Source organism: Triticum aestivum, chromosome 6B (genome assembly GCF_018294505.1).
Source record: "Triticum aestivum cultivar Chinese Spring chromosome 6B, IWGSC CS RefSeq v2.1, whole genome shotgun sequence".
Taxonomy (NCBI): domain Eukaryota; kingdom Viridiplantae; phylum Streptophyta; class Magnoliopsida; order Poales; family Poaceae; genus Triticum; species Triticum aestivum.
The window spans coordinates 28,621,318-28,641,530 of record NC_057810.1 but is presented as its reverse complement, the minus strand read 5'-3'; positions in this window follow the sequence as shown (position 1 = coordinate 28,641,530).

Here is a 20,213-nt window from a genome sequence, read left to right as displayed (position 1 = left end):
TTCAAGTCACATTGCTCGAATCAATGATATTTAGCTCATGCCTTAACTCACGAAATCTTGCTTCATCCAAGGGCTTCGTGAAAATATCTGCAAGGTTATCATGAGTGTTGACATACTTGAGCTCGATCTCTCCTCGCCTAATGTGATCCCGGATGAAATGATACCGAATCTCAATATGCTTCGTCTTGAAGTGTTGCACCGGGTTGAGAGAAATCTCGATGGCACTTTCGTTGTCACACCAAAGAGGCACTTTGTCACAAATGACACCATATTCCTTTAAAGTTTGCCTCATCCATAAGAGTTGTGCACAACAACTACCGGCCGCCACATATTCAGCTTCTGTGGACGAGAGAGATACACAACTTTGCTTTTTGGAAGACCAACTCACCAAAGAGCACCCAAGAAACTGGCAACCTCCGGAAGTGGACTTCCTATCCACTTTGTCTCCCGCCCAATCGGAATCCGTAAATCCTTCAAGCTTGAAGTTTGCCCCTCTTGGGTACCATAAGCCAAAGTTTGGGGTATGAGCCAAATATCGAAAGATTCGCTTGACCGCCACATAGTGACTTTCCTTCGGTGTAGCTTGAAACTGTGCACACATCCCCACACTCAACATGATATCCGGTCTAGATGCACAAAGGTAAAGCAAGGAGCCAATCATGGAGCGATATACCTTTTGATCCACCGCTTTACCATTGGGATCAATGTCAAGTTGGCACTTGGTGGGCATTGGAGTAGAGGCCGGCTTGACATCACTTAGCTTGAATCTCTTGAGCATGTCTTGAGTGTATTTGGCTTGGTTGATGAAGGTACCTTCTCTTCTTTGTTTGATATCAAAACCAAGGAAGAACTTCAACTCTCCCATTGAAGACATCTTGAACTTAGAGGTCATGAGAGCGGCAAATTCTTCATTGAAAGCTTTGTTAGGGGAACCAAAGATAATGTCATCAACATATAGTTGGCATACAAACAACTCCCCTTTGACCTTCTTAGTAAAAAGAGTGGGATCGATTAGCCCAACTTCAAATCCACGATCTTGTAACAACTCAGTAACGTGGTCATACCACGCACGTGGGGCTTGTTTAAGGCCATAGAGTGCCTTATCGAGTTGATATACATGTTCCGGAAAGAAGGGATCCTCGAACCCGGGGGGTTGCTTTACATAGACCAACTCATTAATAGGACCATTAAGAAAAGCACTTTTCACATCCATTTATTGCAACTTAAAGTTGTGATGGGAAGCATAAGCAATCAACAAACGAATGGATTCAAGGCGAGCAACGGGAGCAAAGGTTTCACCGTAGTCGATACCCTCGACTTGGGAGTAGCCTTGTGCTACCAATCTTGCCTTGTTGCGAATTATGTTCCCATGAGCATCTTGCTTGTTCTTGAAGATCCACTTGGTTCCAATGATGTTATGGTTCCCGGAAGGCCTTGGCACCAACCTCCACACCTTGTTGTACTCGAAGTTGTTGAGTTCTTCATGCATGGCATTGAGCCAATCCGAGTCTTCGAGCGCCTCATAGACCTTATGGGGTTCAACACAAGAGGCAAACGCGTGATGTTCACAATAGTTTGCTAATTGTCTACGAGTGCTTACCCCCTTTCTTAGGCTTCCAACCACATTCTCCATGAGATGACCTTTGGTGGTGAGTTTGGAAGCAATCTTCACGGCACGACGCTCCAATTCCTCCTCGGATGTCGAAGGAGGAGGGTTCACTTGATCATCTTGAGCGTCGTCATGAGCTTGTTCTTGATCTTGAACTTGCTCGAGGAGGAGAACTTGACCTTGGGCATCATGTGAAGGTTCACCACCATCTTGAGATTGATCTTGCCCTTGGTCTTGTTCCCGAGGTTGAGGGCCTTCACTTTGTTCTTCGGAAGCGTGTGGGTCTTGAGTAGGTGAAGGCTCCACAAAGGTGGAGCATTGTCCTTCTCCTTCAGCCACAAGGGGTTCCTCAATGGGTAGGATATGACCAATACCCATTCTTCTTATGGCTTGGGGAGGAATTTCATCACCTACATCACAAGTACCACTTTGCTCCACTTGGGAGTCGTTATTTTCGTCAAACTCTATGTTACACATCTCCTCAATGAGTCCGTTGGACTTGTTGAGAACACGGTAAGCATGAGAGTTTGTAGCATAACCAACAAATATGCCCTCATGAGCTATAGCCTCAAATTTAGACAAATGAACACCTTTCTTGAGAATGAAACGCTTACACCCGAACACCCGGAAGTACTTGAGATTGGGCTTGTTCCCAGTGAGTATCTCATACGGAGTCTTGTTCAAGCCTTTGCGGAGATAGAGCCGATTGGATGCATGACATGCTGTGTTGATGGCTTCGGCCCAAAAGTTGTATGGAGACTTGAACTCCACCATCATGGTCCTTGCTGCATCCATCAACGTCCGGTTCTTCCTCTCCGCAACACCATTTTGTTGAGGGGTATATGGTGCAGAATATTGATGCTTGATCCCTTCATCACTAAGAAACTCATCCAAGGTGTAGTTCTTGAACTCGGTGCCGTTGTCACTTCTTATTGTCAGGATCTTTGCATTATGTTGACGTTGAGCTTCATTTGCAAAGTCGATGACGGTTTGTTGAGTCTCACTCTTCCTCTTGAAGAAGTATACCCAAGTGTATCTTGAATAATCATCCACAATCACCAAGCAATACTTTCTACCCCCAAGACTATCAAAGGATGGAGGCCCGAAGAGGTCCATGTGTAGGAGCTCCAAGGGTCTCTTCGAGTAGATGATAGTCGTGGGGGGGGGGTGAGCCGTCTCATGAAGCTTTCCTTCGATACAAGCACTGCAAACACGATCTTTGGCAAAACTAACATTCGTTAGTCCATGAACATGGTCCCCCTTGAGAAGACTTTGCAAAGATCTCATATTGACGTGGGCTAAACGGCGATGCCAAAGCCATCCCACATCAACTTTAGCCATTAGGCATGTCGCGGTCTTAGTGGGTTGCTCCGAAAAGTTAATCACATAGAGACCATTCTCGACATGCCCAACAAAGGCTACTTTAAGAGTCTTGCTCCACAAGAGGGCCACGGTATCAATATCAAAGAAGGTGGCAAAGCCCATGAGTGCGAGTTGACGAACGGAAAGTAAATTGAACGCAAGGGACTCAACAAGCATGACTTTCTCGATCGTTAGATCATGAGAAATGACAACCTTGCCAAGACCCAATACCTTAGAATGTGAGGCATCACCCCATTCAACATTGGTGGGCATAGATGGGATCTTGTGCACGTCCACCACCAAGTCCTTGCTCCCGGTCATATGATTTGTTGCTCCACTATCGAGCAACCATGATCCCCCACCGGAAGCAAACACCTACAAGATATCAATGCTTGGTTTTAGGTACCCATTGAGTAATGGGTCCTTTGATGTTAGTAACAAGGGTCTTAGGAACCCAAATAGACCATTCAATGTACTCATAAGAAGAACCAACAAATTTAGCATAAACATGCCCATCGCTAGCACGACACAACACATAAGAAGGGTTAAAGTCGCCGGCTTTGTTGGGAGAGATGGCTTTGCGCTCTTTGGCATCACCACTCCTCGCATTGTCATTCTTCTTCTTAGGAGCACCCTCTCCCTCCTTCACAAAAGTTTGCTTGAGCGGGGGAGGTCGATTGGTCTTGTTATTCTTCTCCTTGTTCTTCTTCTTGTTCTTGGACTTGGGCGTGAACCCAACTCCCTCCTTGCCCACAACTTCCTTTTGATTGCTCAAAAGGTCATTTAGGTTCTTCTCGCCTTGTATGCATGACACAAGACCTTTCTCGAGTTGTTCCTTCAACTTGGCATTCTCCTCCACAAGATGCACATGCTCACAACATGGGTTAGTAGCATTTGCATTATCAATTAAGACCATGTGAGGAAATGTGGCCTTTTCCTTGGTAAGCTTAACTTGGAGTTGAGCATGAGACTCCTTGAGGTTTGCATGAGCACCTTTCAAGACCTTATGGGCCTTGTCAAGTACATCAAACTCCTCCTTGAGTCTAGCATGATCAACCCCAAGTTTAGCCTTCTCGGAAGTTAGAACACGAGACACAACAAGAGCATGATCAAGATCTTTCTTTAATTTGGCATGGTCATCGTTGTGTGACTCCTCAAGAGCCAAACGATGCCCACGCTCTTTAGCAAGATCATTAGATAGATCCGATATCTCATCGGCGTAATCACGACTATGACCTTCCATCTTAGAGATGGTTTCTTCGTGAGCCTCTATCATGTCATTGGCTTCACCAAGTTGTTCCAAGAGAGCAACGAAGTGCTTCTTGGATTTCCCTTGAGCTTACTCATGAAGGACTCAAATTCATTAATCTCCTCATTAGACCTCTTACCATTATCAAAGTCATCCGTTGAAGGAGGATTAGGAATAATGGTGGTTTTGATATTGGGGGTTACCTTGTTGGTGGCCTTAGCCATGAGGCACTTGGCGGTGATGTTCTCGTTAGGTGCATCGAAGAGAGACACCCGGGGAGTTGTGACAATGGCAACGGATGCCATGGCCATTGTTTCACCATCTTCATCATCATCGTCATCCTCACGGTATTCTTCTTGAACCACCAACCCGCGAGTAGGAGTCTTCTTGGTGAAGTTGTTCTTGTTGGGGAAGGACTTGGCTTTGTCTTTTCGGATGAACTTGCCACCATTGTCTTCCCGCTTCTCGTAAGGACAATCCGCAATGAAATGGCTAACATTGCCACAGTTGAAACAAGTTCTAACTCGTTGCTTGCCCTTGAGGCCACTTGAGTTGTTCTTGTTGAAGTTGGGTCTTGTATTCTTCTTACTCCAAAATTGTCTTGAGGCAAGAGCCATGTGCTCATGATAATCATACTTCGTGTCCTCGGGGTTGCTATCCTCATCTTCCTCTTCTTCTTCTTCTTCCACACTAACCTTGGCCTTCAAGGCAAGATTGGGCTTCTTTGCCCTTTGAGAATGGAGCACCTCATTGTCGGCGGTCTTGTCCAAGATGCTCATTGCAACAAACTCATCCAACACTTCACCTGAGGTCATGGAGTGGAAGTCCGGTCTTTGGTGAATGATGGAGGACATGGCCTTGTTGTAGGGCATCATGGCCTTGAGGAACTTGCGCTTGATCCAGTTGTCATCCGTGTCCTTTCTCCCATGATCTCGGAGTGCGACCGCGAGTTTGGTCACTCTTCGAAAGAGCTCACGAGGTTCTTCATCCTCTTTCATTGCAAACTCATCAGCTTCATCTTGCACCACTTCATAGTTGGAACGTTAAATGCTAGCACTTCCTCGATAGAGAGACTCAACACATTTCCATGCTTTTTTAGCCATGACATGAGGTCTAAGATGAGGGAGATCTTCGGGAAGGATTGCATCTTGGATGATGAAGAGAGCACTCTCATTGAATTGATTGTCCACTTCTTCTCGAGGGGTGAAGTTGCTTGGATCATGAGGATAGAAACCTTCTTCAATAATTCTCCAAAGGTTAGTGTTCACATGTTTTAAGTGACGCTTGAAGCGATAAACCCAAGAGTCAAAATCTTCATTTTTCACATATTTAAGAGGAGGACCGGCATGATTCAAATGAGTAGAGGGGATCGGTCCTCTATACACTGGGGGTTCCACATTGGCAAAGATGCCGGTGCCATTTCTACCACTAGTAGACGGACTCTTTTCACTGTTAGCTTCCCCCTTGTCGGAGGTAGCATCCGTAACCTTGTTGGTGGGATCACCCACTTTCATCGGCGAGGTAGATAGTTTAAGTCCGTCTAGGAATTCAGAAAACATGCTTTTAACCTCGGCCGTCATGGAGGTTTTCAATGTGTCTAAAGCCACATTGAATTCCTCACGTGAGACCGAGGCTCCCCCTTCGGCCGTGGACGAGATGGGATTCACACCGGAGTGCTCCTCCGCACCGTCGTGGGTGTCAACCATACTCTTCGGATGGCAAAGTCCTTAATAAAGAGACAAGGCTCTGATACCAAAGTTCCTTCCTTTTAAGGGGAAGTATGTCTCCGTTAGAGCGGTGTAGAGGCACAATGCTCCCCAAGAAGCCACTAGGGCCACCGTAATCCCTCACGCCCTCACACAATGCGAGATGCCGTGATTCCACTATTGGAGCCCTTGAAGGCGGCAACCGGACCTTTACAAACAAGATTGGGGCTATCTCCACAACACTTGGAGGCTCCCAACAACACCACGAAGCTTCACCACAATGGAGTATGGCTTCGAGGTGACCTCAACCGTCTAGGGTGCTCAACACCCAAGAGTAACAAGATCCACTAGGGATAAGTGGGGGAATCAAATTTCTCTTGGTGGAAGTGTAGATCCGGGCCTTCTCAACCAATCCCGAGCAAATCAACAAGTTTGATTGGCTAGGGAGAGAGATCGGGCGAAAATGGAGCTTGGAGCAACAATGGAGCTTTGAGGGCCAGAGGTCGGTCAACTTTGGGGAAGAAGACCCCTTTATATAGTGGGGGGGATCAATCCAACCATTATCCCACTGAGCAGCCCCGCACAGAGCGGTACTACCGCTAGGGAAGGGCGGTACTACCGCTCCGGGCGGTACTACCGCTCAACCCGGCGGTACTGCCGTGCTGACAGGGCCCTGATCCCAGGGCGGTACTACCGTGGGGGTAGGCGCGGTACTACCGCTTGGAGCGGTACTACCGCCACAACTACCGCCCTTAGTACCGCAAACCCCGACACGAAAAACATCGTTCTCGAATCGAGGCGGCAGTAGCCCGGAAGCACTGCGGTACTACGGCCGAAGGCCCCAAGCGGTACTACCGTTCGGAGAGCGGTACTACCGCTCTGAGAGCGGTACTACCGCTGGGGAGCTTCGGCGGTACTACCGCTGTGGGTCACGGTACTACCGCTGGGGCAGAGCAAAGCATACTAAGGGGAAAACGGCAGCTCCAATGAAGCGGAAAGAAAACGACGGGTGTGATATGGATGTGTACGTGTTGATTCCACCCTAGTCTTACCAAAGCGGATCCCCTCTTGATAGTACGGTGACTCCTACGGGACTAGTCCACCAACAACGAAACGAAGGAGCTACACCGTCTTGAATAAAACACCGAGGGGAGAAAATCATCTCGTGCCAAAGGATGAATCTCTGAAAGAACTTAACGCACGCGATTAGTCCGCACAAGCATTGTCATCAATCACCAAAACATCTTGGGGATAAGTATGCCCTTACAACGGGTCTATAAGTCTATGAGGAGTTTGATATTTACAGAGAAAGTCGACACCTAAAAATGAAGTTCTTCGACTGAAGACTTTGGATTTCTGAAGACTTTCTGAAGACTTCGAAAGTGAAGAAATTGGTGTGACCTTGAAGACTTGGTAATCATTCGAGGAACATGAAACGTGAAGACTCTTGTTTTTATAGTTTCATTTTCTCTTTCTTGAGTCATAGGAAACACCGTACTGTTAAAGGGGGTCGAGGAAATACTAAGGAAAAATTTCCAAGTGATGCTCAACTCAAAATCCTACACCTACCAATCCCTTCGAGTGAAGCCATTGGAAATCTCATACAGTTCAGTCATATTCTTCAGTGACAGAGACGAAGTTCTTCTGGTCTCTGAGGAATTTGTTCTGACTGAGGAGTTAGGAATTCGCCAGTGCGGATTGCCTACACGGTGAGGAACATGATAGCCCTGAGGAATTTCAGACTCAAAATTCTGACCGTTGCTGTGCTATGCGCCAATTGTCCCAAAATATCTACCCACCTAACGGTCATATCAGACAAGGGCATTTATGTCTTATCATGTCGGGCTACTCCCTAGGCTATAAATAGCCGCCCCCTACAACCACTAGCTGGTTGGCTGCTCCGAGATAAACTGACACTTGTCATTTGAGAGCATCCCATCCTCCGAGGACTTTGAGCGAAAATCATCAAGTGAGGAAAACCCAAAACCCAAACCTTCAAAACCCCAAAGTGATTGAGCATCACTTAAGAGATTGATCCTGCGTGGATCTGACGCTTGTTACCTTTGAAGACTGTGCTTCTTCCAGACGGTTAGGCGTCAAGGTCTAGAGCATCCAAGAGGAATTGTGGATCGCTGAGTGACCAAGTTTGTGAAGGTCCGGAAGTCACCTGAAGACTTACCACGAGTGATTGGGCGAGGTCTGTGTGACTTTAGCTCAAGGAGAATACGGTGAGGACTGTGTGTCCGGGACTGTGTGTCCTCGAGTTTAAATACTCAGCCGCTCCAACCAGATGTACAACTGAGACAATAGTTGGAACTGGTCTACCAAATCATTGTCTTCACCGAGCTTATTGGTTCTATTTCCTCAACTCTTTCATTTCCTCATTTCTGTTGTTGTGTGCTTGTTCATATATGTTTGAAGACTTTGACTGAAGACTTTCTCAATTTCCTCAGTTCAATTTCTTCAGTCTGTCCATCTTCATCTTGTGTTATCCTGTGCTTACGCTTTCTGTACTCTGTGCTGGTCTTCATCTCATCATGATGACTATGCGTGTGTTCAGCTATGTTAAATTTTGAGTACTTATTCCACTGCAAGTAGTTCTTCATTTTGGAATTTCCTCACCAGCAAATTCCTCAGTGAAGAATTCATAAAAATCACCTATTCACCCCCCCTCTAGTCGATATAACGCACTTTCATAACTCACGGACTCGATTACGTAGAAGGATCACAAAGCAAAACTCGAAACTAATTCATACCAAGACTTTATTCTACCAGATATAAATATTATCAAAAGGATCGAACTAAGTAAAACGGTAAGGATAGGAGTGTGATGGTGATACGATACCGGGGCACCTCCCCCAAGCTTGGTAGTTGCCAAGGGGAGTGCCCATACCCATGTGATTATGTCCTCGGAGATGAAGGCGGTGATGATGATGGGTAATCGCACATCAAGCGTAAAAGCTCATCCAACTTGCGGATAATGCCCTTGAGTGCACCTATATGATCCTTCAACAAAATATTTTCCTGTGTGAGATGCTTGTTTTGTATGCGAGCTAACTCAATCATCTTGAAAGCTTCAATCTCAGTTGGGGTAAAGAGGTTAGGTAAAGGTTGAGGGATGTTTTCTTCTTTCGCGGCTGGAGCTTGATCCTCCATGGCCTTCTTGATCCCTTCATCCTTGTTGATCTCCTCCGGTTCTTCTCTTTTCAGCTCTATCTTCAATAGCCAAGCATCCTTGTCTTCGTTGTTGGAGGAGGGTGTCGTCATGATGCTCTACATTTGTCAGAAAAACAGCTCAAAACAAAAACATAAGATTTTTGCGTGATACGGTGGTCAAAACCTTCGGGAGATTATATAATGAATTTTTACCGACCAAAAGAAGTAACTTGCAAGAAAACGGAGTCCAGGAGGCACACGAGGTGCCCACGAGGCAGGGGGCGCGCCCAGTAAGGGCGCGCCCTCCACCCTCGTGGAGGCCTCGTGTCCTTCCCGGATTACTTCTTGCTTCCATAAATTTTTAAATATTCCAAAATGGAGAAAAATTGCCATTAGAACTGTTTTGGAGTCGGTTTACTTACCGTACCACATACCTATTCCTTTCGGAGTCTGAAACATTCTGGAAAGTGTCCCTTATGTATTCCTCCGGGGTTACGGTTTCAATAATATTATTTTCAACATTTGTAGGATTACCTGAGATATAATGTTTGATTCTTTGACCGTTCACCACCTTCAGATTTGTGCCTTCGAAGTTGTTGATTTTTATGGCACCGGAACAATGGACCTCTTCGATAATGTAAGGACCTTCCCATTTGGAGAGAAGTTTTCCTGCAAAAAATCTTAAACAAGATTTGAATAGCAACACATAATCACCTACGTTAAACTCACGCTTTTGTATCTTTTTGTCATGCCATCTTTTAACTTTTTCTTTAAACAGCTTGGCATTCTCATAGGCTTGGGTTCTTCATTCATCAAGTGAGCTAATGTCAAATAACCTCTTCTCACCGGCAAGTTGAAATCATATTTGAGCTCTTTAATGGCCCAATATGCCTTATGTTCAAGTTCAAGAGGTAAGTGACATGCTTTTCCATAAACCATCTTATACGGAGACATACCCATAGGATTTTTATATGTAGTTCTATAGGCCCATAATGCATCATCAAGTTTCTTCGACCAATTCTTTCTAGATTTATTAACAGTCTTTTGCAAAATTAATTTGAGCTTTGTGTTACTCAATTCTACTTGACCACTAGACTGTGGGTGATAAGGAGATGCAATTCTATGATTAACATCATACTTAGCAAGCATTTTTCGGAAAGCGCCATGAATAAAATGTGAACCACCATCAGTCATGAGATATCTAGGGACTCCAAACCTTGGAAAAATAACTTCTTTAAGCATCTTAATAGAGGTGTTATGATCAGCACTACTAGTTGGAATAGCTTCTTGATACGTCTCCAACGTATCTATAATTTTTGATTGTTCCATGCTATTATATTACCCCATTTGGATGTTTATGGGCTTTATTTTACACATTTATATCATTTTTGGGACAAACCTACTAACCGGAGGCCCAGCCCGTATTGCTATTTTTTTTGCCTATTTCAGTATTTCAAAGAAAAGGAATATCAAACAGAGTCCAAACGGAATGAAACCTTCGGGAGCGTGATTTTTGGAACGAACGTGATCCAGAGGACTTGGAGTGCAAGTCAAGAAGCAATCAAGGCGGCTAGGAGATAGGAGGGCGTGCCCACCCCTCCTGGGCGTGCCCCCCTATCTCCTAGGCCCCTCGAGCGGCCACCGACGTACTTCTTCCTCCTATATATACCTACGTACCCCGAAAACATCCAGGGAGCCACCAAAGAAATATTTCTGCCACCGTAACCTTCTGTATCCGCGAGATCCCATCTTGGAGCCGTCGCTGATGTTCTGCCGGAGGGGGAATCCACCATGGAGGGCTTCTACATCAACACCATAGCCTCTCCGATGAGTTGTGAGTAGTTTACCACAGACCTTCGGGTCCATAGTTATTAGCTAGATGGCTTCTTCTCTCTTTTTGGATCTCAATACAATGTTCTCCCCCTCTCTTGTGGAGATCTATTCGATGTAAACTCTTTTTGCGGTGTGTTTGTCGAGATCCGATGAATTGTGAGTTTATGATCAAGTTTATCTATGAGAAATATTTGAATCTTCTCTGAATTCTTTTATGTATGATTGAGTTATCTTTGCAAGTCTCTTCGAATTATCAGTTTGGTTTGGCCTACTAGATTGATCTTTCTTGCCATGGGAGAAGTGCTTAGCTTTGTGTTCAATCTTGCGATGTCCTTACCCAGTGACAGAAAGGGTTGCAAGGCACGTATTGTATTGTTGCCATCGAGGATAAAAAGATGGGGTTTATATCATATTGCTTGAGTTTATCCCTCTACATCATGTCATCTTTCTTAATGTGTTACTCTGTTCTTATGAACTTAATACTCTAGATGCATGCTGGATAGCAGTCGATGTGTGGAGTAATAGTAGTAGATGCAGGTAGGAGTCGGTCTACTTGTCACGGACGTGATGCCTATATACATGATCATGCCTAGATAATCTCATAATTATTCGCTTTTCTATCAATTGCTCGACAGTAATTTGTTCACCCACCGTAATACTTATGCTATCTTGAGAGAAGCCACTAGTGAAACCTATGGCCCCCGGGTCTATCTTTTATCATATAAGCTTTCAATCTACTTTTATTTGCATCTTTACTTTTTGCATCTATATTATAAAATACCAAAAATATATTTATCTTATCATACTATCTCTATCAGATCTCACTTTCGCAAGTGGCCGTGAAGGGATTGACAACCCCTTTATCGCGTTGGTTGTGAGTTCTTTGTTTGTTTGTGTAGGTGCGTGGGACTTGTGAGGAGCCTCCTACTGGATTGATACCTTGGTTCTCAAAAACTGAGGGAAATACTTACGCTACTATTGCTGCATCACCCTTTCCTCTTCAAGGAAAACCAACGCAAGCTCAAGACGTAGCAAGAAGGATTTCTGGCGCCATTGCCGGGGAGGTCTTCGCTCAAGTCAAGACATACCAAGTACCCATCATAAACTCGTCTCCCTCGCATTACATTATTTGCCATTTGCCTCTCGTTTTCCTCTCCCCCACTTCACCCTTGCCGTTTTATTTTCCCTTCTTCTGTTCGTCTTTTCGTTTGCTTTGATGTCTTACTTGGTTCATTTGCTCGTTTGGTTGGATTAGTTGTTTATTTATTGCTAAACAGAGAACCTAAGATCTATGGATCCTCATCCGCTTGCTAATCTTTTTAGGAGATCCAATTATGATGAACCAATTGCTAGTGAGTTTTGTGCACTAGATTATCTTTATGAAGCTTTGCTTGAAATTCGCGAATCTAAAAATTGTGATGAAGAAATTTATGAAGAGATTCATGATAGCTCCTTGAATAAAAAGCATGATTGCAATGATTTTACTATAAATTTTCTTGATGTCAATTGTGCTAATAATATGCCAAACCCTAAGCTTGGGGATGCTAGTTTTGCTATGTCCACTACTTGTTGCCATGATCATGATTGGGGTGATTTTTCTTATGATCTTGAAAATTTATTTGAGCCCCTTGATGAATATGAGATTGATAATAATGTTTGCAATAATATTGAAAGTAGGTTTGGAAGAGTGTCAACTTTAGATCCCACGTATTTGGATAATGTTCAATCTTATGAAGTTTTTGATAAAAGTGGGTTTGGAGAGGTCATGACTTTAGTTAATGTCAACCCCACTATTTTGGAAGAGTTTCAACTTTGCATGCATGTGGATCGTGTTGAGAATATGTTATGTGATAGCTATTTTTTTGAATTTTCTTATGATCCCACATGTAATTATTATGAGAGAGGAAAATATGGTTGTAGAAATTTTCATGTTACTAAATTACCTCTCTTCATGTTGAGATTGCTTTCATCTCTTTGTTCTTCCTTGCATATGCTAGTTTGCTTGCCTTAATAATTTGTTTTATTATATGATGCCTATGCACAGGAAGTATGTTAGACTTAGATGTGTTTGTCACATGTTTTATGATTCTCTCTTTATGCTTCAATTCTTGTCTTTTATGTGAGCATCATTGAAATCTCAATGCCTAGCTAAAAAGGCTTTAAACAATAGCGCTAGTTGGGAGGCAACCCAATTTTCTTTGTGTTTTTTGTTTTTGTTCCTGTTTAGTAATAAATTTTGCATCTACCTTCTGTTTATATGTGTTTTTATGTTTTAATTAGTGTTTGTGCCAAGTAGAACCTATAGGATAACCTATGATGATAGTTAATTTGATTCTGCTGAAAAACAGAAACTTTGTGCTCACGAGAAAAAATTCAATAAATCACAGAAACGTGCTTTTGCATTCATTCTTTTTGCTGCTGATCAATAAACAAATTGTCCAGGACGTCCTATTTTGGTAGGAGTTTTAGAGTTCCAGAAGTTTGCGTTAGTTACAGATTGCTACAGACTATTCTGTTTTTGACAGATTCTGTTTTTCGTGTGTTGTTTCTTATTTTGATGCATCTATGGCTAGTATTAAGTGGTATGAACCATAGAGAACTTGGAATACAGTAGGTTTAACACCAATATAAATAAAGAATGAGTTAATTACAGTACCTTATGTGGTGGTTTTGTTTCCTTTCACTAACGGAGCTTATGAGATTTCCTGCTGAGTTTTGTGTTGTGAAGTTTTCAAGTTTTGGGTAAAGCTTTGATGGACTATGGAACAAGGATTGGCAAAAGCCTAAGCTTGGGGATTCCCAAGGCACCCCAAGATATTCAAGAATAGCCAAAAGCCTAAGCTTGGGGATGCCCCCAGAAGGCATCCCCTCTTTCGTCTTTGTTCATTGGTAACTTTAATTGGAGCTATATTTTTATTCGCCATATGATATGTGTTTTGCTTGGAGCGTCGTGTATTATATTAGTCTTTGCTTTTTAGTTTACCACAATCACCCTTGCTGTACACACCTTTTGGAGAAGCCCACTTGATTAGAATTTATTAGAATATGCTATGTGCTTCACTTATATCTTTTGAGCTACATAGTTTTTGCTCTAGTGCTTCACTTATATCTTTTAGAGCACGGCGGTGGCTTAATTTTGTAGAAATTTTTAGTCTCTCATGCTTCACTTATATTATTTTGAGATTCTCTTAGAACAGCATGGTATTTGCAATGGTTATGAATTTGGTCCTAGAATGATGAGCATCCAAGTTGGGTATAATAAGAACTATCATAGAAAGTGCATTAAACACTAGGATCAATTTGATGCTTGATAATTGTTTTGAGATATAAAGGTAGTAATGTTAGAGTCATGCTAGTGGGTAATTATGAAATTGAGAAATACTTGTGTTGAAGTTGGCAAGTCCCGTAGCATGCACGTATGGTAAAAGTTGTGTGACAAATTTGTTGCATGAGGTGCTCTTTTGATTGTCTTCCTTATGAGTGGCAGTCGGGGACGAGCGATGGTCTTTTCCTACCAATCTATCCATCTAGGGGCATGCGTAGTAGTACTTTGCTTCGAGGGCTAAGTAGACTTTTGCAATAAGTATATGAGTTCTTTATGACTAATGTGAGTCCATGGATATATGCACACTCATCCTTCCATTTAGCTAGCCTCTATTATACCGCGCAACTTTCACCGGTAGCATGCACCCATTATTTACCTTCCTCAAAACAGCCACCATACCTACCTATTATGGAATTTCCATAGACATTCCAAGATATATTGCCATGCAACTTTCCACCATTCTGTTTATTATGACACGCTCCATCATTGTCATATTGCTCTTTGCATGATCATGTAGTTGACATTGTATTTGTGGCAAAGCCACCTTCATAATTTTCATACATGTCGCTCTTGATTCATTGCATATCCCGGTACACCGCCGGAGGCATTTATATAGAGTCATATCTTGTTCTAGCTTTGAGTTGTAATTCTTGAGTTGTAAATCAATAAAAGTGTGATGATCTTCATTATTAGAGCATTGTCGCAGTGAGGAAAGGATGATGAAGACTATGATTCCCCCACAAGTCAGGATGAGACTTCGGACTTTACAAAGAAAGAAAGAAATAAAGAAAGAAAAAAAAAGAAAAAAAGAGAGAAAGGCCAAAAAAAAGAAAGGCCAAAGAAAAAAAGAAAAAAAATGAGAGAAAAAGAGAGAAGGGACAATTGCTACTATCTCTTTTCCACACTTGTGCTTCAAAATAGCACCATGATCTTCATGATAGAGAGTCTCCTATGTTGTCACTTTCATATACTAGTGGGAATTTTTCATTATAGAACTTGGCTTGTATATTCCAATGATGGGCTTCCTCAAAATGCTCTGGGTCTTCGTGAGCAAGCAAGTTGGATGCACACCCACTTAGTTTCTTTTATTGAGCTTTCATACATTTATAGCTCTAGTGCATCCGTTGCATGGCAATCCCTACTCACTCACATTGATATCTATTAATGGGCATCTCCATAGCCTGTTGATACGCCTAGTTGATGTGAGACTATCTTCTCCCTTTTGTCTTTACAACCACCACCATATACCACCATAGTGCTATGTCCATGGCTTGTGCTCATGTATTGCGTAAGAGTTGAAAAAAAGCTGAAGCGCGTTAAAAACTATGAACCAATTGCTCGGCTCGTCATAGGGGTTGTACATGATGGGAGTATTTTGTGTAATGAAAATGAAGCATGGCCTAACTATATGATTTTGTAGGGATAAGCTTTCTTTGGCTATGCTATTTTGATAGGACATGATTATTTGTTAGTATGCTTCGAAGTATTATTATTTTTCTATTTTATAAGCTTTTATCTTGAATCATTTGGATCTGAACATTCATGCCACAATAAAGAAAATTACATTGAGAATTATGCTAGGTAGCATTCCACATCAAAAATTCTGTTTTTATCATTTACCTACTCAAGGACGAGCAGGAATTAAGCTTGGGGATGCTTGATACATCTCGAACGTATCTATAATTTTTGATTGTTCCATGCTATTATATTACCCCTTTTGGATGTTTATGGGCTTTATTTTACACATTTATATCATTTTTGGGACTAACCTACTAAGCGAAGGCCCAGCCCGTATTGCTGTTTTTTTTGCCTATTTCAGTATTTCAAAGAAAAGGAATATCAAACGGAGTCCAAACGGAATGAAACCTTCAGGAGCGCGATTTTTGGAACGAACGTGATCCAGAGGACTTGGAGTGCAAGTCAAGAAGCAATCAAGGCGGCCAGTAGATAGGAGGGCGCGCCCACCCCTCCTGGGCGCGACCCCTGTCTCCTGGGCCCCACGAGCGGCCACCGACGTACTTCTTCCTCCTCTATATACCTACATACCCCGAAAACATCCAGGGAGCCACCAAAGAAATATTTCCGCCACCGTAACCTTCTATATCCATGAGATCCCATCTTGGAGCCGTCGCCGGCGTTTTGCCGGAGGGGGAATCCACCACAGAGGGCTTCTACATCAACACCATAACCTCTCCGATGAGTTCTGAGTAGTTTACCACAGACCTTTGGGTCCATAGTTATTAGCTAGATGGCTTCTTCTCTCTTTTTGGATCTCAATACAATGTTCTCCCCCTCTCTTGTGGAGATCTATTCGATGTAAACTCTTTTTGCAATGTGTTTGTCGAGATCCGATGAATTGTGGGTTTTTGATCAAGTTTATCTATGAGAAATATTTGAATCTTCTCTGAATTCTTTTATGTATGATTGAGTTATCTTTGCAAGTCTCTTTGAATTATCAATTTGGTTTGGCCTACTAGATTGATCTTTCTTGACATGGGAGAAGTGCTTAGCTTTGGGTTCAATCTTGCGGTGTCCTTACCCAGTGACAGAAAGGGTTGCAAGGCACGTATTGTATTGTTGCCACCGAGGATAAAAAGATGGGGTTTATATCATATTGCTTGAGTTTATCCCTCTACATCATGTCATCTTTCTTAATGCGTTACTCTGTTCTTATGAACTTAATACTCTAGATGCATGCTGGATAGCGGTCGATGTGTGGAGTAATAGTAGTAGATGCAGGCAGGAGTCGGTCTACTTGTCACGGACGTGATGCCTATATACATGATCATGCCTAGATAATCTCATAATTATTTGCTTTTCTATCCATTGCTCGACAGTAATTTGTTCACCCATTGTAATACTTATGCTATCTTGAGAGAAGCCACTAGTGAAACCTATGGCCCCCGGGTCTATCTTTTATCATACACTACAAAAAAAAGACACATCCGTGACATTTTGGGCCGAACGAAAAAAATTCCTGTCATACATATGACACTTCTGTGATGATAATTGTGACAAAATTTGGTATCATCATAGATGTGGTGGGATCCTACTTCTATGACAAAAAATCATGACAGAAAATGGGCTTTTCGTCCTGGGCGGGCCGGAGATGCAGCTGCATGACATTCTTTGGGCCGTCCATGATGGAAAAAACCGTGGCAGAAGCGAGGGCGAGGAAAATTTCGGGGAGTTCCCAGTTACGTGGGTGGTCGAGGGCCGAGCGATGCGCATTTCTCTCGTACACATACGCGCGTGTGTGCGAGGCGTTGGCTCTAACTGAACCCGAGCGAGGCGTTGGGCTCTAACTGAACCCGAGCGATTGCACTGCAGGCTACGCATTACTGAACCTGAGCGATCGATCGATGGCTGTTAACTGAACCCGGTCGAGCGATTCCTTCGCTACTGCTGCTAACTGAAGCTGATCGATTGGATGAACAGTGAGCGTTGCGGGGGGTTTGGATGAACAGTGAGCGGTGGCGTTGCCTCTGGATGAACAGGACCCCGTGGTGTGGAGGGCAGGATGAACAGTAGACGGTGGAGGGGTGCCCGTGGAGGGGTGGTTGAACAGGACCCCGTGGTGTGGAGGGCTGGATGAACAGTAGACGGTGGAGGGGTGCCCGTGGAGGGATGGTTGAACAGTAGCCGATGGAGTAGCGCGCGGTGGAGGCTGGATGAACAGGAGCCCGTGGAGGCTGGAGGAGAGGTCGACGGTAGCCCGTGGAGGCTAGAGGAGGTTGACGGTGGAGATGAACAATATCCCGTGGAGTCCCGTTTTGCGGTACGCCACACCCCTCCCGATGAACAGGACCCCTGTTTCGACCGTAGCGCTCCAACACAAGTCCGTTTCGTCCGTTTTACGGTACGCCACACCCCTCCTGATCAACAGGACCCCCGTTTCGACCGTAGCGCTCCAACACAAGTCTATTTCGTTTGCTTTGCGGTACGCCACACCACTCCCAATCAACAGGACCCCCGTTTCGACCGTAGGAGGTCTGTTTCCTCCGTTTGCGGTACGCCACACCCCTCCCGATCAACAGGATCCCGTTTTGTATGTGGCCGGTCGAACACAAGGCCGTTTCCTCCGTTCTGCGGTACGCCAGGCCTCGTTTCCATCGCTTGTTCCGTCTAAGCCCTCCCGATGAACACGACCACGCATTCCGTTCCGACCCAGCCGGTTCGCTCCCACGCATTCTGTTGCCTCCCGATGAACACGACGCATTCCGTTGCCTCCCCATGAACACGACGCATTTCATTGCCTCCCCATGAACACGACGACGACGTTGTTTCTCCGTTCCGACCCAGCCATGTACACGAGCCCTGGCCGTATGTATGCGCGAGTAGGCGTTCGAGACCCCGCCCGTATGTACACATACATGGCCGTATTTTTTTCTTGCACACTGGCTGTTGTACGTACGTGTACATGCTACGTGCGCGCTTCTACATCGACACGTGCGCGCCTCTACATCCACCAGTATATATGTATGTACACGTTCGCGACTAGAATGACAACGCTACGTACGTCGACCAGGTGGGTCCCGACTGTCAGTCACTTCCTTGCGTGCGAAGATGTAGCTGGTGGGTCCCAGCAGACAGGGGAGCGAATCGTTTTTTTTTGCCCGAACGCACTTCCTTGCGTGCGAAGGTGTGGCTGGTGGGTCCCAACAGTCAGGGGGGCGAATCGTTTTTTTTCAGACGCACTTCCTTGCGTGCGAGGATGTAGCTGGTGGGCCCCAGCAGTCAGGGGGCGAATCGTTTTTTTTTTGACACACTTCCTTGCGTGCGAAGATGTAGCTGATGGGTCCCAGCAGTCAGGGGGCGAATCATTTTTTCGCGAAATACGGTGGCCCGTCCGGTGGGTCCCCGCTGTCAGGTGGAGAAATAATTATTTTGCGCGTAATAAGGAGGCACTTCCTTGCGGCTGCCGTGGACCCAACTGTCAGCTTCTCCATGTACAGTCCACGTCCGATGGAAGTCGTTCCTTGACCACGTTGACCACGTCGCGCCGAGAGCACCACGGCGGTGGACGACGGCGAGGCCTAGGAAGGGGACGACGCGGAGCCGGGTAAGACGTGGTAGTGGATGCACACGCAGAGAGGAGTACGCGGGTTCACTGGTTCGGCTACGCTGCCGTCGCCGCAGAATCACAGGGGGTGTGGGTGAGTGGAGGGATGGACTGGCCAGCGGTGGGAGTAGTAGGGGGCGGTGAGGCCTCCGCGGCAGCACAACCGGCCACGAGAGGCAGGAGCAGGCGGCACGACCGACGCTGCTTTGGGCGGCTGGAGCAAGAAGACCAGAGGTTGAAGAAGCACGACGGCCGTTGGATGGACATCGTACGGTCACTACAGCTAGAATCCTTTATATTGACTAAGTTGACAAAGCCCTTGGTACGTCAACTTTGTAGGCCCACAGGTCAGCTTCCGAAACGGTGCGCCCCAGATGTCAGGGGGAGGAATCATTTTTTGGGAGGGTGAAGCTAGAATATCCGAGATTGAAGAAGAAGCGCGGCATCTGTTGGATGGACATCCAACGGCCACTGCTGCTAGAACCGTGTGTTGACTATAAGTTGACAAAGCCTTGCATACGCGTCAACTCTGTTTTTTTAGGGGACGCGTCAACTTAGTATGGCCAGAAGTGTGTGGCAGAGAACTTATAGCCCATTTGAGATTTGTAAGAATGTGCAGCCCATTTTTGAATTCTAATGGAATTTACTACAGCCCATTTACAGTTTGTTCAAAGTACAGCCCATTTCAACCAACCGTTCAAAACAGAATTCAATAAAAATTTCCACATTTTGATGGGATCCGAAATATTTTTATCCCGAAATTTCTAGTCAGATTAAATACAATTTCAATATAAATTTATATTACGTAAAAATCCAACGAAACATTGCGCTCGCAACAATTAATGAAATTAAAGTTTTCAATATCCAAAAATAATATTTTATAAAGTAATTACGTGTTTGGTGCATTTTTT